This window comes from Nycticebus coucang, chromosome X (genome assembly GCF_027406575.1).
Source record: "Nycticebus coucang isolate mNycCou1 chromosome X, mNycCou1.pri, whole genome shotgun sequence".
Classification (NCBI taxonomy): Eukaryota; Metazoa; Chordata; class Mammalia; order Primates; family Lorisidae; genus Nycticebus; species Nycticebus coucang.
This window is the reverse complement of record NC_069804.1, coordinates 994,968-1,015,176: the sequence shown is the minus strand read 5'-3', so window position 1 is coordinate 1,015,176 and position 20,209 is coordinate 994,968. Positions and strand designations below refer to the sequence as shown.

General features: G+C 49.7%; 1 pseudogene across 1 annotated transcript; it reads left to right on the top strand.

Moving 5' to 3' along the window:
- The first annotated feature begins 17,455 nt into the window (after positions 1–17,455).
- On the top strand, positions 17,456–19,542 carry LOC128577971 (protein regulator of cytokinesis 1-like; annotated as a pseudogene). Its single transcript, XR_008377653.1, has 2 exons — positions 17,456–18,564; positions 18,838–19,542. The product of XR_008377653.1 is annotated as a protein regulator of cytokinesis 1-like (transcript).
- The last annotated feature ends 667 nt before the right edge of the window (positions 19,543–20,209 follow it).

The window sequence follows — 20,209 nt, the reverse complement described above, 5'->3', positions numbered from 1 at the left end:
GCAAAGTTTCTCCTTCAATTCCTCCTCTTCTCTGGTGTGGTTCCTCATTTTGTGTGTTGTTGGGAAATGTATAATGATCAGCACTTTTACTGCCTTTCAACTCAGCTCCAGAGAGCACATAGTGCACAGCACAGGTGTGACCCATACGTACACACAAACACACATGCTTGTGTGGTCTACAAAGTGCCGCAGAAGCCAAGCAGAGATGGCCTTGAGATGCCAACTGTGGAGACCTATATAAAGTGCGGGGCTCTGTGCACACTCATGGAGTGTGTGTGTCAACAGGGACAGTGACAACAGGTGACAGGTGGCTGCAAAGACTATACCTCCCCATGCACATACAATTGAAGATGGTGCCAGGACGGGTGATGAAGACGGAGGGGGTGAGGGGATGGCTCTTTGGGTTGGGGGGGGTATGCGTCGGGATGGTGGGGTGGGTCTGATGGGGGTGAGTCGAGGTAGTGGGTGGATCAGGGAGGCCAAGGCTAACAGGACGTAGAGGTGTCGTGGCGATGTAGGGAAAGTGAGGGCTGATGGGGGGACAACAGCACAGGTGACAGGAGGCTGCATAGACTATGCCTCCATGGTCCTGCTCTGGAAGGAACTGGGTCTTACAGTTCCTGCTCTTGGGTCAGGAGAACAAATTGTTTATAGAAGCCATTCTTGGCTTTTTTTTTTCTTGAGACAGATTCTCACTATGTGACCCGTGGTAGAGTGTCATGGTATCACAGCTCACAGCAACCTCCAGCTCTTGGGCTTAGGTGATTCTCTTGCCTCAGCCTCCCGAGTAGCTGGGACTACAGCCGCCCACCACGACGCCCAGCTATTTTTTTGTTGCAGTTTGGCCGGGGCCGGGTTTGAACCCGCCACCCTCGGCATATGGGGCCAGCGCCCTACTCACTGAGCCACAAGTGCTGCCCCCTGCATTGCTATTAAGAAATGTTTTTCGCCTTTTTAAAAAATCTTACGGCACACTTGAACCTTATAGATAAACGTCCATGGCACACTTGAATGATGTTGGTCAAAAATAAAAAAGTAAAAAAAGAAAAGGAAGAATATTCTTGCTGTGCTTTGAACCTCTTCTGAGAATAATTTAATGATCTTTAAAATTTTGCACGGCATACCTAAGATCCTCTCATGGCACACCAGAGTGCCATGGCATATTGGTTGAAAATTACTTCTGTAAAGGAATACATAGGCCGGCCCCATATACCGGGAGGTGGCAGGTTCAAGTCCAGCCCCGGCCCCAAACTGCAAAAAACCCCAAAACAATGGCGTCCATAAAGGATTCGCCGTCCTGACTCAAACACCTCCCACCAGGCTCCATGTCTAAAACTGGTCATCTGATTTCAACGTGAGAGTTGGCAGGGTGCAACAAGACGTAGCTAAAACACAGCAAATGACTTCTCTGCAGCATTGACGAGAGACTTTTATCTTTCTGAGACTTCAACCAGATGGCTCACTGAGGCAGCTCAAACTGGGCAATGGTGGGTCTGCCTGTCTGCAATTGAGCAGATGACACCAGAATATGCCACACCCATGTGTCTGAGACCAGAGTACGCTGCACTAAAATGACCGTAAGGCCAGAATATTTGTCCTGCCAATGTGACTTCCATCATCAATGCAGGGAAGTTCATCTTCCCAAGAGTTCAACCAGATGTGCTCCGTCAGGCTGCCCAGCCTGGGCACCATGCTGGTCTTCCAGACACCACTGGCACAGACCTCGTGCCTCACATCCAGCTTAGGGCCCACTCTGGTCATCCCATTCATCAGACCTTGGCTGAGCTCCGCAGGGATTTAAAACCTTTCAGAGAGAGAGTAAGAAGCAGGTTTGCAGCCACAGCAAGACAGGCTGAGTAGAGAAACCATGGAAGCCCAATCCCAGCAAGGGATGGACCTTCACAGATGGCAATGGGGGTGGGGGGAAGGCTAGAGAGGAGGCTGCATGTGATCTGACCATGGAGTATGTGCTAGGTCTCAGTGGAGGACTACAGCAGCTGGTGTAAGCTCACGGGCATCTGAGCATCACTGCAGCTGCAGACACCTTCTCATGAAAAGAAATACGGAAATGGAGGTTGGGCTCCAGGGTTCACCCTGATGCAGCCAGTTCCTGATGATAGTGTTAACGGGGTGCTCTGCATGGTACAGGGGGCCACTGGAGAACCCTTCCCCTCATTGGTTAAGTCTCCGAAATCCCAAGAGCAGAAGAACATCCGGGACAGGAGACCTCTGTGCACAGGACATCCAGGACGAACTGTGACCCGATGCTGTGGGTGGAGGGAGATGGAGGTGTCTGTGCTAACCGGGGCTTCGGGGCTGAGAAAATGCCAAGCATGGTGCCTTCCCAGAGTTGGAGAAATAGGATGAGGAGCCTGTTCAGGGCAGTGTGGGAAGAGGAAATGCTGTGTTTGGTTGTGCCCAATTTAGCGGTGTCCTGGAGGAATCTTCAGGTGGGGGCGTCCCGTTGGATGTCAGAGTCTGAATGAAGGGAGGGTATTAAGGAACTCCGTGGTCAATGATCCACAGTGAGTTATTAAGCTGGCAGGAGGGACGCTCCTGTTGATTCCATCACTCGAGTCTCAGCTGAATGACAATCCCACCACACAAGTGTGTGGTGAAGAGATAATTCAGCAGGCCTGGGGTGTCCACACACTGCACACCCTCTTACAAAAGGCTTGGCCCTTGTGTATCCCTGGGGAGGTTGCCTCTGAGGTCTGGAAATGTCATGCCTCAGAAAAGCATATTTTATTAATCTTTTTTGTTGTTGTTGTTGCAGTTTGGCCGGGACTGGGTTTGAACCCGCCACCCTCGGTATATGGGGCCGGCGCCCTACTCACTGAGCCACAGGCGCCATCCTTATTAATCTTTTTAAAACATTTCCTTGCTTATCTTTGCTGTTGTTGTTGAGACAGAGTCCCACCCTATGCCCTGAGCAGAGTGCAATGGCGTCCTCGCTCACTGCAACCTCAGACTCGGGCTGTGGGCATTCCGTGCTTTAGCCTGTGGAAGCCGCTGAGATGACAGGCGCTCACCATGGCACCCGGCTGGGTTTTTCACTTTTTTTAGGAGTCAGGGCCTCACTCTCACTCAAGCAAGTCTCAAACTCCTGAGCTCAAGCAATCCTCCCTCCCCAGCCACTTACAGTGCTGGAATTACAGGCGTGAGCCACCGCACCCAGCTATTTTTTTAATCTTTTAAAAAAATTTCAAATTAATACGAGGGCACAAATTTTGCAGTTCTCACTTTGAAGGTAAAGGTCAAGTTTTAGAAGAGCCCTTCACCTGAGGGGTGTGCCGAACCCCCTCCCATTAGCTGGGATCCTCCAAAACACCTTCCATCCTCCTGCCCGTTGCCCTCCCCCCTGCCCCTTCTCTCGCCTTCCTCATCCCTTGCCCTCGCCAGACTATTTTTGTGTTTTATCGTTTGTATGAGCATGGAATTGTTTATATATTGGCTTCATATTAGTATTGAGTACATTGGATTTTTTTTTTTCCATTCTTGAAATAAAGAAGAATGTGTTTCAACTCCATCCAGGTGAACTCCATCTTTACATAAAGGAGGCAAAGTCTCCATGAGAAGGTCATCTTTGTTTACCTGGGGATCTCAGCCACTCCGTGTGATTTGCGCTAGCTATGTGATTGATGGTAAGGGTTGTGGTAACACGGTACCCGTTTAATCTACTGAAGTCAGCCACGTGGGTGGTTGCCCCATAAAAACCCCGGGCACGAAGTTTCTGGTGAGCCTCCCTGGTTGGAATACTTGTTACATGGAGTCCTACATTATTTATGGGAGGATTAAGCACTTTCCATGACTTTTCTACTCAGGCCTGGCCTTTTCTGCTCTTTTTTCTTCTGTCACCTGCCTTTGCAACTTATTATTTGCTAATTATTATCACTATCATTTCACCACAAGCCATAACCAGGCATGTAACGGCTTTGCTGAGTTCTGTCAGTCCTTTTACTGAATCATGGAATACAATGGTGGTTGTGGGGACTGTTGACCCAGCGTCTCTTCACTGTCGTGGAGTTCACCATGTCTGGTCAAGGAGAAGAATCATCATAACTAATTGACATCTAAACACATGACGGTATGATGTTTCCTGGGACTCTTCAGTTTCCATCTTGTCTTTAGCTACGTTTGATGGTCTTGGTGGTGATGGTGATGGTGATGGTGCTGATGATGGTGATGGTGGTGGTGATGGTGGTGATGATGGTGATGGTGCTGATGATGGTGATGGTGGTGGTGATGGTGGTGATGGTGGTGGTGATGATGGTGGGGATGATGATGGTGGTGGGGATGATTATGGTGATGATGAAGGTGATGGTGGTGATGATGGTGATGGTGGTGGTGGTGGTGGTGATGATGGTGGTGGGGATGATTATGGTGATGGTGGTGGTGATGATGATGATGGTGGTGATTATGGTGATGGTGGTGGTGGTGGTGATAGTGATGGTGGTGGGGATGATGGTGGGGATGGTGAGGATGATAGTGGTGGTGATGGTGGTGGGGATGATGATGGTGGTGGTGGTGATGATGGTGATGGTGGAGGTGGTGGTGGTGATGATGGTGATGGTGGTGGGGATTATGGTGATGGTGGGGGTGGTGGGGATGGTGGTGGGGATGATGATGGTGATGATGGTGGTGGTGGTGGTGATGATGATGATGGTGGGGATGGTGATGATGATGGTGTGATGATGATTATGGTGATGGTGGTGGTGGGGATGATGGTGATGGTGGGGATGGTGATGATGATGGTGTGATGATGATGGTGGGGATGGGGGGGATGATCATGGTGATGGAGGTGGGGGGGATGATGGTGATGGTGAGGATGATGGTGATGGTGAGGATGGTGAGGATGATGGTGATGGTGGTGATGGTGAGGATGATGGTGGTGATGGTGATGGTGGAGGTGGTGGTGGTGGTGGTGATGGTGGTGGGGATTATGGTGATGGTGGTGGTGGTGGTGGTGATGATGATGGTGATGGTGGTGGGGATTATGGTGATGGTGGGGGTGGTGGGGATGGTGGTGGGGATGATGATGGTGGTGGGGATGATGATGGTGATGATGGTGGTGGTGGTGGTGATGATGATGGTGGTGGGGATGGTGATGATGATGATTATGGTGATGGTGGTGGGGGGATGATGGTGATGGTGGTGATGATGGTGAGGATGATGGTGATGGTGAGGATGGTGAGGATGATGGTGGTGATGGTGATGGTGATGGTGGGGATGGGGGATGATCATGGTGGTGGTGGTGATGGTGGTTGTATGATGCTGGTGGTGATGGTGAGGATGATGGTGTTCATGATGATGGTGATGGTGGGGATGGTGGGGATGATTATGGTGATGATAATGGTGATGCTGATGGTGGTGATGGTAATGATAATAATGGTGGGGATGGTGGTCATGATTATGGTGATGGTGTTGATGGTGATAATGGTGGTGGTGGTGATGGTGACAGTGGTGATGATGATGGTGATGGTAATAGTGATGATGGTAATTGTGGGGATGATGAAGGTGGTGATGATGACGATGGTGGGGGTGATGGTGATGATAGTGATGATGGTTGTGGATATGACACAACATTATTAAATGAACAAATAAAACTCTTAGTGACCCCCATGTCTCTTCTTTGGGCCAACTTTTAGGACTATAAGTTTGACCCCAAATCTGTATTAGCCAGTGTTTCATAAAAATGGACCCAATAGAGTGTGTATGTGTTTATGCACAACTATTGTCCAACATAAAGCATCTTTACTACCCCAAAAGGAAAGCTGGTGCACATGACACAGTCTTGCTCTCTTCCCCCGTCTCCAGACACTGGCAAACATTCATCTACTTTCTGTCTTTATAGATTATCCCACTCTAGACATGTCATATAGATAGAATCATGCAATATGTGGCCTTCTGGGCCTAGCTTATTTTACTTAGAACAAAGTTATGGAGGTTTATCCATGTACACACCTATACAAACCTGCATAACCGTCCCCCCCAAATGGATAAGTTACACTCACATTTCCACCTACACTGGCACAATCATACATACACACTGTGTTCACACACATTCATACCTATTTCCCATCAAACACACAGTCTAGAAGATACTGAGATTGGCTCGGCGCCCATAGCACAGTGGTTATGGCGCTGGCCACATGCACTGGGGCTGGCGGTTGGAACCCAGTTTGGGCCAGCTAAACAACAATGACAACTACAACAAAAAATAGCCGGGTGTTGTGGCGGGTGCCTGTAGTCCCAGCTACTTGGGGGGCTGAGGCAAGAGAATCACTTAAGCCCAAGAGTTTGAGGTTCTGTGAGTTGTGATGCCACAGCACTCTACTCAGCATGACAAAGTGAGACTCTGTCTTAAAAAAAAAAAAAAAGGAAAAGAAGACAGTGAGATTTATATGGGAGGAAATGGTCCAGAAAAGAAGTTCAAATACAGGCAATATGTTTATACCTATGTATATTTAAACACATACACACATAATGTCAGAAATGGAAAGGCTATTTGAAAAATCTGCTAGTCTGGGATGAGTTTATGTCTATCCCCTCATGGTATTGTTGGATGTACTTTGAATTGGCACAAACTTTCCAGAAGTAGCAACACTTATCACAATTAAAATTTATCACCAGATACACCCAGCTCTGTCTGAGAAGTTCAATGTAGAAAGAGGTCTCTGCTACCTTGCTTGCTATAGTTAACAGGACTGCCAACAATTTGAAAGTGCATTTATAAAGAGATGGTCAGCAGTTTAATTGTAGTTCGGACAAGACACATGATGTGCTTTCAAGTAGGAATGAATTACATCTCTATACGCACACAGAAATGTCTCTAAATATTTTTTTTTTAAGGGAAAAATAAAAAGTCAGTAAGGGATGTGTTCCTACTTCTACACAAAGAAATAATAGAACTGAGCATGTATTTATGAGTCTACTAGCATTTTATAAATTTCCGGCAAAAACTGATACCAGGCGAAGACATGATTGTTAGGTAAGGAATTGAGAAATTATGGGGCGGGGGGCAGTGTCAAAGGTCATTAATTTATCCAATTGGAAAATGAAAAATGCCCCTTTGAGGCAAGTGTTTCTCATTAGACTTATAAATGAGGGGGAAATATTGGAAGAGGAGTGGGCCCTGCACTCTCTTTAGGGGAATAGGGTTTAGGGGTCCACGGAATGAACACATTTCAGGAGCAGAGCTGAGGTCTGTAGGCCCCTAGTGATTAGCAGTGAGGCAGATGCTTCTTAGAAAGGCTGAGAAACCAGCTTTCTGAGGAAGTCAGGATAGCTGTCCTGCTGTGAGCATTCTTATGCCCAGGGCTCCTGTGGACCCCCTGACCTGCATTTCCAGGGACAATTCTCTGCTCTGTTCCCCCAGCTTTGAAGTGGAAATTGCTAAAGTGATGTCCCTTACAGGGGCTTCTAAGCAACAAAGTCCCCCGAGACTGAGTAGGCTAGATTAACCATAAAAACACAAAATCCCTTATATTTGTAAGTAAAAATGAGACATGGTAGAATAGTTTATTTAAAATTGAAACAAACCCTGCATTTTTCTGTTTTTGGTTTAAAAAGCTGCTTCCTCACACATTTGCAAAACACATTAAAGGGATTGATCATTGATAGGAAATGTAAATGCTTGGGGTCCGTGGTTACACAGGCATCTGGAAAACTCAACTAAGACCCAGCACGGCTATATCCCCAGTTGTGATAGTTTCCTCTGTTAGCAAAGTTGATGGAAAGTTTCCAATACTCCCCCCACACAGACACACTGGTTAGGAAGCAAGCTGGGCTGACCACAAAGAGAGGAACAATAGAAAAAATGGTCCAGTAGGGCCACTCCAGGGGGGACCAGGGAATGTCCTGAGCTCATAGATGTTCAGAGTTCAGGGAACAGCAGGGATGGCAGAGGAAAGAATGAGGGGAAAAACATCCCCCCAAACTGTGTCCACATAGGCTGCTGGCAAGAAGCGGAGTCTCTGTTGTTTGCTGTGTTTCAAAACCGGACAAGCTCACTAAGGTCCCTTCCTGCCAATGGTAGGACGGGTTGACGGCCTGGTTGTCCAGGCAGGGAGCGCAGGTTGGAAGTCCAGGGTCTGGCCATCATCCCCCAGTGAGGACACAGCCCAAAGAGGGAAACTGGGTGGTGGAAAGGTGGGTGGGGAGTTAGTGACAGGGTGGTAGGTGGTGAGTGGGTAGTAATGAAGTGGAAGGAAGGAGGATTAGGGAGTTAGTCATGGAGTGGTAGGTGGTAAGTGGTTCGTTTCTGAGTGCTAAGGAGATGGGTGATTAGTGACCAAGTGGTAGGTGGTGGATGGCTACTGCTAGAGTGGTAGATGAAGAGTGGTTAGTAAGAAGGTGGTAACATCATGGGTGGTTAGTGTGGGAGCGCCAGTGTGGTGGGTGGTTAGTTAGTGACTGGGTGCCTGGGTGTTGGTAATCAGTGAGTAGGTGGTAACATCATGGGAGGTTAGTGGGGTAGTGGCAGTGTGGGTGGTTAGTTAGTGACCTGGTAGCTGGGGATGGGTAGTCAGTGAATAGGTGGTAAAATGATGGGTGGTTAGTGGGGGAGAGAAGTGTGGTGGTTAGTTAGTAACTGGGTACCTGGATGTTGGTAGTCAGTGAGTAGGTGGTAACATCACGGGTGGTTAGTGGGAGAGTGGCAGTGTGGTGGTTAGTTACTCACCGGGTGATTGGGTGTTGGTAGTCAGTGAGTGGGTGGTAACATCATGGGTGGTTAGTGGGGGAGCAGCCGTGTGGTGGTTACTTAGTGACCAGGTGGCTGGGTGTTGGTAGTCAGCGAGTAGGTGGTAACATCATGGGTGGTTAGTGGGGGAGTGTCAGTGTGGTGGTTAGTTAGTGACCGGGTGGCTGGGTGTTGGTAGTTACTGATTGATTGGGAACAACTTTGGGTGGCTTGAGGCTTCGTTGCTGGTTTGGGACTTTTCCTCTGGGTTGACTCATGCCCAGGGTGCCCTGTCACGACAAGGAGTCCTATCCTGTCAGTAGGTGACCAGTCTCAGGCCCAGGGAAGGGATAGGGTCTCATAGGCAGGACCCTCCTGACTGCCTGGCTCCTGTTTGCCTCTATTTCTCCCTCTGTCCCTCCCTGTCTGTCCCTCTCTCTGTCTCTCTCTCTGTCCCCCTCTCTCTGTCCCCCTCTCTGTCCTCTCTCTGTGCACTATGTCCCTACGCTCCCTCTCGTATACCCACAAGAAGCCTCTCCCCACCCCACCTTCTCCGGCTATGCTCCCGGGCTCTGCTCCTGCCCCCAAGCTCTCACTTCCTCAGAGAGGAAGTCCTCTCAGTCCTCTGGACTTGTCAGGTCTGTCTCCACTGAGAAACCCGTATACTCTTCTGGCTCCACCTTCTGTGTCAGGGCCCGGGAAGCCCCTTGATGCCCCCTGGGATGTGACCTGGGACAACAACGGCCTGTTTTCTAGCCCTTAAGGTCACTGTCTCATCTTGGTTTTTGAATTCCCGTGACCTCAAACTCATTGTTCTGAGTTGTACAGTTGTCATCTCCCCCTAAATTCATGTCTACCTAAAACTCCAGGATGTGACCTCTTGTGGAAATAGGATCTTTGCAGATGTCATTGAGATGAGGTCATTTTTCTTTAGGGAGGGTCCTAACCCCAGTGACAGGTGTCCTCCTAAGAGACAGCAGAGGAGACACAGACACAGAGGAGAAGCCACGTGGAGATGGAGGCAGAGACTGGAGTGATGCGGCCACGAGCCCAGGGATGCCTGGAGCCCCCAGGAGCTGGGAGAGGCAGGAAGGAGCCTCCCCTGGGGCCTGTGGAGGGAGCGGCTCTGAGACACCTGCAGCTCAGACTCTTGGACTCCAGGGCTATGGGGGAAGGATGGATTCCTGTTGTCTGAAGCCCTCTCCCCATGGAGGGCCTAAGAAGCTAACTCGCGTTTGTCTGTTCTGCTTTTCTTGGTTGTTTCAGGTGGGAGAGTAAAGTGAGTCCTTTTGATTTTACCTTGGCTAAACGTGGAGGTCCCTGGTCACACTTCAATCACTGCCCTCTGTAAATGGTCCCCATGGCATCACAACCAAATCCCCACCCCTTCCACCTGCACCTTGCCCTCTGGGATGTGACCCAAATGTTTTATTTGTGGATCTTGCTGGCTTCTGCCGACAGGACAGTGCCAGGATTCCAGAACATCCAGCCCTGAGGTCAGAAAGTGACATGGGCCATGTGTTCCAATGATCCAGGTCTGAGACTAAACCAGGCCTCTTGAGCTGCCTCCCGTGGCTGTCTGTCCTGGCCTGTGAATGTGAGAGGGGTGACACCTCTTGCTTGATTTAAAACACAGGCCCGAAAGCCATCAGCACTTGGATGGAGGTAGTCGTCTTTTTTTTTTTGTAGAGACAGAGTCTCACTATACTGCCCTTGGGTAGAGTGCCGTGGCGTCACACGGCTCACAGAAACCTCTAACTCTTGGGCTTACGCGATTCTCTTGCCTCAGCCTCCCGAGCAGCTGGGACTACAGGAGCCCGCCACAACGCCCGGCTATTTTTTTTGTTGCAGTTTGGCCGGGGCTGGGTTTGAACCCGCCACCCTCGGCATATGGGGCCGGCGCCCTGCTCACTGAGCCACAGGTGCCGCCCAGGAGGTAGTCTTCTGAGCGTCATCTCTGCAGCTCTTGCCAGGAATTGTAGGCTCCCTGTAAGAGCAAACGTCATCGTGGGCTGGCAGGGGCTTTTTGTTCTCCTGACCTGAAGTTCCCTCTGAGATGAGTACAAGCAATCTTCCTCTTCTTCCTCTTTTATTGGCGGAGGGTAGAGATGGGTGCCAGAGAGGGAGAGAGAGGGACGGAGAGAGCAGGAGAGACAGATGGACAGAGAGAGAGGGACAGAGAAAGGGACAGAGAGAGAGAGAGGGAGAGAGGGACAGAGAGAGAGAGGGAGAGAGGGACAGAGAGAGGGACAGAGAGAGAGAGAGGGACAGAGACTGAGGGGGACAGAGAGAGAGGGACGGGGGGACAGAGAGAGCGGGACAGAGAGCGAGAGAGGGACAGAGAGAGGGACCGAGAGAGAGAGAGAGAGATGGAGAGAGAGAGAGGGACAGAGAGAGAGGGACAGAGAGAGAGAGGGACAGAGAGAGAGGGACAGAGAGAGAGAGGGACAGAGAGAGAGAGGGACAGAGGGGGGACAGAGAGATAGAGAGAGAGGGGGACAGAGAGATAGAGAGAGAGGGGGACAGAGAGCGAGAGAGGGACAGAGAGAGGGGGACAGAAGGGGGACAGAGAGAGAGAGGGACAGAGAGAAAGGGACAGAGCGAGAGAGGGACAGAGAGAGAGAGAGGGACAGAGAGAGGGACAGAGAGACAGAGGGACAGAGAGAGAGGGACACAGAGAGAGAGGGACAGAGAGCGAGAGAGGGACAGAGAGAGGGACAGAGAGAGAGAGAGAGGGACAGAGAGATAAGGACAGAGAGAGGGACAGAAATCTCAGACCTGATGCTCCGTGACTTCCAGACCCCTGTTGACCTAAAGTAACCACAAGACTCAGAGTCTAGTTCTAAAACAATGTTTATTCAAGCCGGAAGTTTGAGGACAGCTCCCCTGGGGACACACAGATCCCAAAGAACAAAAATCAGAGCTCCAAGGCGTCCGAGTTTAGTGTCCTTTAAATAGACGTGGTTTCGGGAAGCTTCGCAGAATTTCATCTCTCAGCGTCAGGCGTAAGTCATAGCTGCAGAGATCCAAATGGCTGAGGTGGTCTTTTTCTTGTGGGAAGAGTCTGTTTAGTATTTCACATTATGACGTAACCGTCCTGGGCTCTTTTGTGCCACCTGGTTTGAGTGAGACCAGAACAATGGAGCAGGCAGCTAATGAATGACAAAGGTGGGTGACTGGCAGGACAATGTCTGGTCTGGTTTCCACTAGTCATTTACAGAACAGAACAGGAGGGAGAGATTTAAGCTATAATTGAAGTGACAACTACATGCTCGCTCCACTGAGATCCCAGTTAACTTTTCTCCGGAGGCTTAAAGTATTGGGGGGGGAGGTCTAACACCTTTTTTTTTGTTTGTTTCTTTGTTTTTGAGACAAAGTCTCACCTTATCACCCTGGGGAAAGGGTGGTGTCACAGCTCACAGCAACCTCAATGATGTGGGCTCAAGTGATCCTCCTTCCTGAGCCTCCCGAGTAGCTGGGACTAAAGTGCCCACCACCACCCCACCCCCAGCTAGTCTTTCTATTTTTAGTAGAGATGGGGGTCTCACTCTTCTTCAGGTTGGTCTTGAACTCAAGAGGTCCAAGCAATCCACCTGCCCCGGCCTCCCAGAGTGCCAGGATTGCAGGCGTGAGCCACCGTGCCTGGCGCCCAACACCTTTTCAATTGTATTTCTTGCCAGTGTGCCAAATCCTCGCCAGCTTTCTCATCTCGAAGGGAGCTCATTTAAAGACCCGTGTGCCTACAGCTCGGTGTCGGACAAAGTCCCAAGAGAGGGCCTCTGGCTGCTGGGTGGGTGAGGCGAAAGACGCCCACATGTGGCGATTCTCCTGTGAAAGGCTGACGCTGTTAGGAAGGAAAGGAGGCTGTGAGGGATCTATCTGCCTCAGAAGCAAATTCCTGGGCCCTTTGGTGAGCAGAGGTCCCCGAGGGCGGAGGCTTGGGTGCTGTCTCACGAGGAGGCTTCGCCCAGTCTCCCTGTGGAGGCTGGAGGGTCCTGGCAGGTGCTGGAGCTGTCTCAGATGGGGCACTAAGTCGGGTGTCAACTGCCTGCAACTCCAATGTCTGGGAAAGCAAAACGGATGAGAAACTACAGCCCAGACAGCAGCTGGGGATGTGGTTGTGTCTCAGCAGACCTCACAGCTCCACCTTCGTGTACGGAGTGCCCACCTTGCCTGTGTAGAAAGTGTTGGCATTTTCAGAAGTATTCGGAGGGTGCCCACGTCTAGCTATTTATGGTTCATTTATGCATCATTTATCCATCCCTGCCTGTTCATCTGTTGATGGACACACCTGTAGACATTCGTAGATAGGGATAAATCTCCTTGGGGGTCTATCCATACTCATTTACCTATTAACACCTCTAACCATAGCTATTTACATGTGTACATTATGCTAATATTAGCTATACATAGTATATATAGCTATTTATATATACTATGTAATTTCAAATATATGCCTATTTGTATGTAGTATTTATCTATCGACCATACTGTAATTTCTATCCTCTGCCTTGTACGTAACCCTCCAGTCTTCATCTATAAACCCACGATGGACCATCTGCCAATCATCTGTCTACCAGATCTATCTGTGATCTATCTATCCATCCGTCTGTCTATAGCTATCAACTTTCATCTATCATATCAATCTACCATACCTATCATCTACCTATCACATCTATCAAACACAATTGTCATTTACCGTCTGTCTATACCCGCCATCCATTTATCTATCCAGCCATCTATCGTCTGTTACCTATTATTCATTCATCCATCCGTATGTCCATTCATCCAGCCAGCCAGCCATCTATCCAGCCATCTCTTATGTCTATCTGTCTATCTAGCCATCTATCTATCTATCTATCTATCTATCTATCTATCTATCTATCTATCTATCTATCTATCTATCTATCCATCCATCCATCCATTTCTTCCATCTATCTATCTATCATCTATCTTTTTATCTATCTAATCTGTCCATCCATCTTATCTATCTATATCCATCCATCTCATCCATCTCATCTATCTATCTATCTATCTATCTATCTATCTATCTATCTATCTATCTATCTATCTATCTATCCATCCATCCATCCATCCATCCATCCATCCATCCATCCATCCATCCATCCATCCATCCATCTATCTTTCTATCTATCCATCCATCCATCTATCTTTCTATCTATCTATCCATCCATCCATCCATCCATCCATCCATCCATCCATCCATCCATCCATCCATCTATCTTTCTATCTATCCATCCATCCATCTATCTTTCTATCTATCCATCCATCCATCTATCTTTCTATCTATCCATCCATCCATCCATCCATCCATCCATCCATCCATCCATCCATCCATCCATCCACCCATCCATCCATCCATCTTTCTATCTATCCATTTCTTCCATCTATCTATCACCTATCTTTTTATCTATCTAATCTGTCCATCCATCTTATCTATCTATATCCATCTATCCATCCATCTCATCTATCTATCTATCTATCTATCTATCTATCTATCTATCTATCTATCTATCTATCTATCTATCTAATCTATCCACCCACCCACCCACCTCTATCACTCTACAGCAGTCTTCTCAACCAAGGACCATTTACTACCCCCTCAGAGGACACTTGGTGATATCTATAGACACCTCCAGCTGTCACAACTGCAGTGGGCGCTGCTGGCACCTGGTGGGTGGGGCCCAGGGACGCTTCCCCACACCCCACAGTGCACTGGGAGCCCCTCTTTGGAGAGTCCTCCAGCCCCAAATATCAAGAATGCAGCGGTGGAGAAACCCTTTTGCCTCCAAACACTTGGGGGGACACCAGTTTGCCATTTCCTTGGTCACACATGCCTCTGTCCACAGACTATGTCTCCCTCTGCCCAGGGAAGAAAGGAAACAGACCCTCCTCTGTTTTCTACTGAGAGGCTGAGGTAGCTCAGCAGCTACTCAGAAGCTGCCCATCTGCAAACTTTCTGAGGGGCAGGAGCCCCAGCAAGTTTTATCACCTCTTTCCCCAGAAGTAGTAGCACGTACAGCCAGGCCTGTTTGCAAATCATCTTTGTTAAAATTTCTCAACTTCCGGACAGGGCCTGGGCAGTTCCCCGGGAGGGCATTTGGGGGCCCATGGATGTGCCCTCCGCCCCCAGCAATTGATTGCTTGGTCTTGCTTGTGTAAATACCTCCGGGCAGTGACCTGCAGGTGGGTGGGGGGCACCTGTAGCTTCAGAAAACTTACAAAGTCCAGCTAGTTGCCTAATAGGCTTCATTTCCTGCCAGGGAAGATGTATCCACTTTCACTTTACCATGTTTCCTTTAAGGAGGACATTTAATAACCAGGTTCTTCTCAACACTGGGAGCTCTGGTGACAAGGGCCCCAGCGCTGCATTGGAGGAAGAAAAAAATCACATTTCCGCCCCTGTGTTAGGTTCACGGCTGTGGGACCTAGAATAAAAGGCAGATTAACGGGGAAGAGTGTTTAACTTTACTTAATACAAGTTTTCTGTGACACGGGAGCTGTCAGCCTTGAAGACTGGAAGGAAAACAAACAAACAAACAAACAAACAGAGAAACTGTGTATTTTTATGCCCGGTTTCATGAAGAAGTGGGCAGTTGTGTAAAAGCATAAGTGGACCCACAATGTCCAATCTCATGGGAGTGACCCCGGGGGACTTGGCAAGGCCTGTATGTTCAGATTCTCCCGTGTCCTGTGTCCCCAGAGACAAGGACGCTGCTTCCCTTGGGTGCAGGGCGGGCACCTCTCTCATGAAGGTCTTGTGTCTGGTTCAGGGGAGGGTCGGACCGTCCTTCCTGGGTTTATAATCTAGCTCAGGGGAAAAGGGGATCCCACTTCTGCTCTTTTCGCAAATGATATGACACCGGGTTTTGGGGGGTGGCTTCCCTGAACCTTACAAGCTGTCTGGAGCCATTTGAACTCCTCCCTCAGCAGCCCCTCTTCTGATTTTCACCAGGCCAGACCTGGACGGGGTGGGGGATGTCTGCAAGAGGCACCCTCCTCCCTGGGGACCCTACGCTGACTGTCAGGCTGCCCGACACCTCCCGAACACCTCCTTTTTATCCTGAATCCTCCTAGGTATTAAATTCTGCCTGGATGCCCAAAATCTCAACCACACCCCCCTTGTCTGCCCTCCTGGTTTGCTCTGGAGCCAGACTCCATCACCTGAATGAGGAGAAACACATCTGCTCTTTCCTGGTCCCAGGCAGAGCTGTCCACCCAGTGCCCTCTGTCATTTGTCCTGCAGAGAGCCCCATTGCTGTTCCATCACTAGCCTGCGAGTCCTGGGTACATAGTGGTCAAGTCTGAATGACATTTGTAGCTGCAGAGCCCAGCAAATGGCTCTCATGACACTTGATGCTTCCGTCATGAGGGCAGGGGCAGACTGACATCAGAAGGGGACGGGTCACTCTCAGGCGATGGCTAGACCCACATCACCCGTGAATTAATAATGACAACATCTGTGTGCTCTGACATGCAGGCGGGAGGAAGGCCCTGGGCAGAGGGACTGTGCTGCCTCATCCACCAGACCAGAGCGGCAGGTGGGCAGCACGGCCTCAGGCCGATGTAACCTTGTGGGTGTGAGGGATGGAGGCCAGTGGGCATGACCTGTGTCCCTCCAGCCCCATGTCTGGATATAATCTCCCCAGTGTCTGCTCCTACAAAGGCTAAGCAGTGGCTGCATGCCCCCAGATATTTTGCAGGAGGCTCCAGGAAGCCTTTGCTAATATTGAGACATTCCCACTAGGGGCAGGGCACGGTGGCTCACGCCTATAATCCTAGCACTCTGGGAGGCTGAGGCAGGTGGATTACTGGAGCTCAGGAGTTGTAGACCTGCCTGAGCAAGACTGAGACCCTGTCTGTAGTAAAAATAGAAAAAAATACCTGGGTGTTGTGGCAGGTGCCTGTAGTTCCAGCTACTGGGGAGGCTGAGGCAGGAGGATGGCTTGAGCCCAGGAGTTTGAGGTTGCTGTGAGCTGTGATGCCACTGCACTCTACCCAGGGTGACAGGGTAAGATTCTCTTTGGGAAAAAAAAAGAGAGAGAGAGAGAGAAACAGAGATTCCCCACTTCCCCACAAGGCATCCTGGTGTTCAGCCCTACTTGGACCTGACTACCTTGAGCCTGATTTCTCCTGCAGTGACCACTGGTGGCCAGCTGTGATGACCAGCAATTCCTCCCCTTATGTCACTGCCTGGCCTTCTGTAGGCATTTTCATGTGGGGCACAGACTCTGGACGGAGGTCCTTGTATTTTTTGCTTGCTTCAGTCAATCCCCTGTGACACCATGATGGGAACTCTCTGCCCACCCCGGGACCAGGAGTCCTCAGACACTTGGAGAGTGTCCACAAACCACCCTGTAAAGACGACCTCGCAGGAGACAGTGGCGTGTCTCTCAGACCACCGCAGACCAGAGAACTGAGGTCATGGTCTCTGTCTGTCTGCTTACTGAGAACCAATGTGGTGCCTCCAACCACCAGACAGAAACATTGTCCTTGTGGGAGATTTTAACAAAAACCTCCCGCCTAGCCTGGGGTGTGGGCTGGTTCAGTATTTGATACTAGGCTAGTGGAAGGCAGCCTCTGCGGTGTGCTGGACCACAGTAGGGAGTCAGAGCGTCCTTCCCAAACTTCCGTCCACCTGGGACCTCGGTGGGGGGGCCTTCTTGGAAACAGGGCCCCTGCAGATGTAATAGTGAGGGATCTCAAGAGGGGATCATGGTTGGAGGGTGGCAGTCAGCATTTGTGGGGTGGTTGTATTTAGCTGTGTGGAGTAGGTCGGCTCTCGACGCCCGGTTGCTTGGACGTCCACCATGAGGAGAAGTGAGGTGCTGGCAGAGGAGTCTATACTATGTGTCCAGAAAGCCCTAAATCACCTTCAAGAAATATGGGAATTAATTGGGATTCCAGAGGACCAGCGATTACAAAGAGCTGAGGTTGTAAAGAAGCATATCAAGGAACTCCTGGACATGATGATCGCCGAGGAGAAAGCCTGAAGGAAAGGCTCATCAAAAGCATATCTTTCTGTCCGAAAGAGCTGAACACTCTGTGCAGTGAGTTACACAGACAGCCATTTCAGGAAAAAGGAAAGACAACCATTTTGTAACTATTGGGAGAGAAAACAAGAACCGAAACTACTTCGAGAACAAAATCAAGAGCTGCGTGAAATTCTTTGCATGCCTCCTTATAATACTGACAGTGCCTCTGCCCCCAGCTTAGAAGAGCTGAATCAGTTCAGACAACCTGTGGCCATGCGGAGGGAATCAAAGGCATCTCGGCACCAGGAATTTGTCAGTATAAAGAAACAGATCAGACTGTGTATGGAAGAATAAATCACACACCAGACACAAGCTTTGAAAGAGACGTGGTGTGTGAAGATGAAGATGCCTTCTGTTTGTCTTTGGAGAATACTGCAACACTCTAAAAGTTGCTTCGGCAGCTGGAAACGCAAAAGTCACAAAAGGAGGCAGTGTGTGAAGGGCTCCGTGCTACAATCCGAGAGCTCTGGGACAGGTTGCAGATACCTGAAGAAGAGAGAGAGGCTGTGGCCATGGTTATGACTGGGTCAAAGGCCAAGGTCAGAAAAGCGCTGCAATTAGAGGTGGATCAGTTGGAAGAACTGAAAATACAAAACGTGAAGAAAGTGATGGAGGCAATATGGCTGGAGCTGGCTGAGTCCTGGGACCCGTGTTTTTACAGCCAGGAGCAGAGACAGGATTTTGCCCCTTCCTACACTGGCCTGTATTTTACAGAGGACTTCACAGGAGATCTGCTCCAGATCCATGATGCCGAGGTTGTGAAGTCAAAAGATTATTATGAGACGCCTAAGGAGCTCTTTGAAGGTGTTCAGAAGTGGGAAGAAAGCCGGAAGCTTTTCTTTTTTTTTTTTTTTTGTAGAGACAGAGTCTCACTGTACTGCCCTCGGGTAGAGTGCCGTGGCGTCACACGGCTCACAGCAACCTCTAACTCTTGGGCTTACGCGATTCTCTTGCCTCAGCCTCCCGAGCAGCTGGGACTACAGGCGCCCGCCACAACGCCCGGCTATTTTTTGGTTGCAGTTTGGCTGGGGCTGGGTTTGAACCCGCCACCCTCGGCATATGGGGCCGGCGCCCTACTCACTGAGCCACAGGCGCCGCCCCGGAAGCTTTTCTTAGAGTTTGAGAGAAAAGCTTCAGATCCAAGTCGATTTACAAACCGGGGAGGAAATCTTCTAAAAGAAGAAAAGCACCAAGCAGAACTTCAGAAAACACTACCTCAGCTGGAAGAGGAGTTGAAGGCACAAATTGAAAGGTGGGAATGGGAACACTTAAAGGCATTTGTGGTGAATGGGCAAAAATTCATGGAGTACGTGACGGAGCAAAGGGGGATGCATCGATTACAGAAAGAGCCACGCAGGAAAGACAACTCAACAACAAGAAGCAGACAGAGACGGAGATGCTCTATGGGAGTGCCGCCCAACACCCAGCAAGCGGGGAGGACTGACACCCAACACGCCAGGCAAAGTGCGCAAGCTGAATACCAACACTATCTGCAATGCTACAGCCAATAGCAGCATTCGGCCTGTCTTTGGGGGGACAATCTGCCGCTCCCCTGTGTCTCGACTTCCTCCTTCTGGCAGCAAGCCAGTTGCCCCTTCCACCTGTTCAAGGAAGAAAACACCCTGTGCCGGGAGGCCTAGGCCTGACAAGGAGAACCTGGAGCTCAATGGCACTATCCTGAGCAGTGGGTACCCTGACTCGACTCCCCTCCAGCGCAACTTCAGCATTATTTCTGTTGTCAGCACCTATTCTGAGTTTGCGCGAAAACTTTCAAAGGCTTCCACATCTGACGCTGCTTCTTGAGTCCTCAATTCGACCAAAGAACTCCTGAGAAGCCCTGAAGTCAACTAGCTGTGGCTTCTGTTGCCCAGAGTGTGCCTCATTATGTAGGGAGGGTGGCTTTAGTTTTTCAGCAGTTTAGGTGTGCTTGAAACCCTGGGCAGCTTCCATGAAGCTGGGCCTTCCATTAGCTCCTGGGCCTAATTTGAAGAAGCAGATGAAAGTCCATCATAGACTTAGTGGGTCCTGGGAGACTTAGTTTTATTTTGACTCACATTAAAACTTAGCGCCAATTTTAGCATATGGGACCTGATTTCTTCCTCTATCCCTTAATTCTACTTGCTGAAACATAACCAGGGGATTTTTTTTTTTTGTAGAGACAGAGTCTCACTTTATGGCCCTCGGGTAGAGTGCCGTGGCCTCACACAGCTCACAGCAACCTCCAACTCCTAGGCTTAGGCGATTCTCCTGCCTCAGCCTCCCGAGTAGCTGGGACTACAGGCGCCCACCACAACGCCTGGCTATTTTTTGGTTGCAGTTTGGCCGGGGCCAAGTTTGAACCCGCCACCCTCAGTATATGGGGCCGGCGCCTTACTGACTGAGCCACAGGCGCCACCCAAATCAGGGGATTTTTTATTTCACCGTTGTGTAGGAAAATGGTTAACTGTGCCCATCCTTGGGGTATAGGACT